Here is a 2,675-nt window from a genome sequence, read left to right as displayed (position 1 = left end):
TAGTCCCTACACCCCTCCCTATCTCTGTAACCTCCTCCAGTCCCTACACCCCTCCCTATCTCTCTAACCTCCTCCAGTCCCTACACCCCTCCCTATCTCTGTAACCTCCTCCAGTCCCTACATCCCCTCCCTATCTCTGTAACCTCCTCCAGTCCCTACACCCCTCCCTATCTCTCTAACCTCCTCCAGTCCCTACACCCCTCCCTATCTCTGTAACCTCCTCCAGTCCCTACACCCCCTCCCTATCTCTGTAACCTCCTCCAGTCCCTACACCCCCTCCCTATCTCTGTAACCTCCTCCAGTCCCTACACCCCTCCCTATCTCTCTAACCTCCTCCAGTCCCTACACCCCTCCCTATCTCTGTAACCTCCTCCAGTCCCTACACCCCCTCCCTATCTCTGTAACCTCCTCCAGTCCCTACACCCCCTCCCTATCTCCGTAACCTCCTCCAGTCCCTACACCCCCTCCCCATCTCTGTAACCTCCTCCAGTCCCTACACCCCCTCCCTATCTCCGTAACCTCCTCCAGTCCCTACACCCCTCCCCATCTCTGTAACCTCCTCCAGTCCCTACACCCCTCCCCATCTCTGTAACCTCCTCCAGTCCCTACACCCCTCCCTATCTCCGTAACCTCCTCCAGTCCCTACACCCCCTCCCTATCTCCGTAACCTCCTCCAGTCCCTACACCCCCTCCCCATCTCTGTAACCTCCTCCAGTCCCTACACCCCCTCCCTATCTCCGTAACCTCCTCCAGTCCCTACACCCCCTCCCTATCTCCGTAACCTCCTCCAGTCCCTACACTCCTCCCTATCTCTGTAACCTCCTCCAGTCCCTACACCCCTCCCTATCTCTGTAACCTCCTCCAGCCCCTACACCCCCTCCCTATCTCTGTAACCTCCTCCAGCCCCTACACCCCTCCCTATCTCTGTAACCTCCTCCAGCCCCTACACCCCCTCCCTATCTCTGTAACCTCCTCCAGCCCCTACACCCTTCCCTATCTCTGTAACCTCCTCCAGTCCCTACACTCCTCCCTATCTCTGTAACCTCCTCCAGTCCCTACACCCCTCCCTATCTCTGTAACCTCCTCCAGCTCCTACACTCCTCCCTATCTCTGTAACCTCCTCCAGCTCCTACAGCCCTACCTATCTCTGTAACCTCCTCCAGCCCCTACACCCCCTCCCTATCTCTGTAACCTCCTCCAGCCCCTACACCCTTCCCTATCTCTGTAACCTCCTCCAGTCCCTACACTCCTCCCTATCTCTGTAACCTCCTCCAGTCCCTACACCCCTCCCTATCTCTGTAACCTCCTCCAGTCCCTACACCCCTCCCTATCTCTGTAACCTCCTCCAGCCCCTACACCCTTCCCTATCTCTGTAACCTCCTCCAGTCCCTACACTCCTCCCTATCTCTGTAACCTCCTCCAGTCCCTACACCCCTCCCTATCTCTGTAACCTCCTCCAGTCCCTACACCCCTCCCTATCTCTGTAACCTCCTCCACCCCTACACCCCTCCCTATCTCTGTAACCTCCTCCAGCCCCTACACCCCTCCCTATCTCTGTAACCTCCTCCAGCCCCTACACCCCTCCCTATCTCTGTAACCTCCTCCAGCCCCTACACCCCTCCCCATCACTGTAACCTCCTCCAGCCCCTACACCCCTCCCTATCTCTGTAACCTCCTCCATCGCTACACCCCTCCCTATCTCTGTAACCTCCTCCGGTCCCGACACCCCTCCCTATCTCTGTAACCTCCTCCAGCCCCTACACCCCTCCCTATCTCTGAAACCTCCTCCATCCCCTACACCCCCTCCCTATCTCTGTAACCTCCTCCAGCCCCTACACCCACTCCCTATCTCTGTAACCTCCTCCATCCCTACACCCCCTCCCTATCTCTGTAACCTCCTCCAGCCCCTACACCCCCTCCCTATCTCTGTAACCTCCTCCAGCCCCTACACCCCTCCCTATCTCTGTAACCGCCTCCAGCCCCTACACCCCACCCTATCTCTGTAACCTCCTCCATCCCCTGCACTCCTCCCTATCTCTGTAACCTCCTCCAGCCCCTACACCCCTCCCTATCTCTGTAACCTCCTCCGGCCCCTACACCCCTCCCTATCTCTGTAACCTCCTCCAGCCCGTACACCCTTCCCTATCTCTGTAACCTCCTCCAGCCCCTACACCCCTCCCTATCTCTGTAACCTCCTCCAGCCCCTACACCCCTCCCTATCTCTGTAACCTCCTCCAACCCTCCAAGATTTCTGTGCTCCTCCAATGCCCATCCCCCGATTCCCATCACTCCACCATCGGCGGCCGTGCCTTCAGCTGCCTGGGGGTCCTAAGCTCTGGAATTCCCTCCCTAAACCTCTCCCTCCTGCTTTAAGATGCTCCTTAAAACCGCCCCCTTTGACCAAGTTTTTGGTCACCTCTCCTAATATCTCCTCACAGTAAAATTTTGTCTATCATGGGATGTTTTACAATGTTAAAGGCGCTTTAGAAATAGAAGCTGTTGGGTCTGGGGTGGGGTCAGGAGGTCCACAAGACCAGACTGCCCCCTTGTTCTGCATTCCCTGCCCGTTTCCTGACCCTGCCCCCCTCTCCAGACCCTGTTTCCCTCCCTCCCTCTCCAGACTCTCTCTCTCTCCCTCCCTCTCCAGCCCCTGCTCCCCCTCTCCAGACCCTCTA

The sequence above is a fragment of the Heterodontus francisci genome, chromosome 46 (genome assembly GCF_036365525.1).
Source record: "Heterodontus francisci isolate sHetFra1 chromosome 46, sHetFra1.hap1, whole genome shotgun sequence".
In the NCBI taxonomy this organism is placed as follows: Eukaryota; Metazoa; Chordata; class Chondrichthyes; order Heterodontiformes; family Heterodontidae; genus Heterodontus; species Heterodontus francisci.
This window is presented reverse-complemented; position numbering follows the sequence as displayed.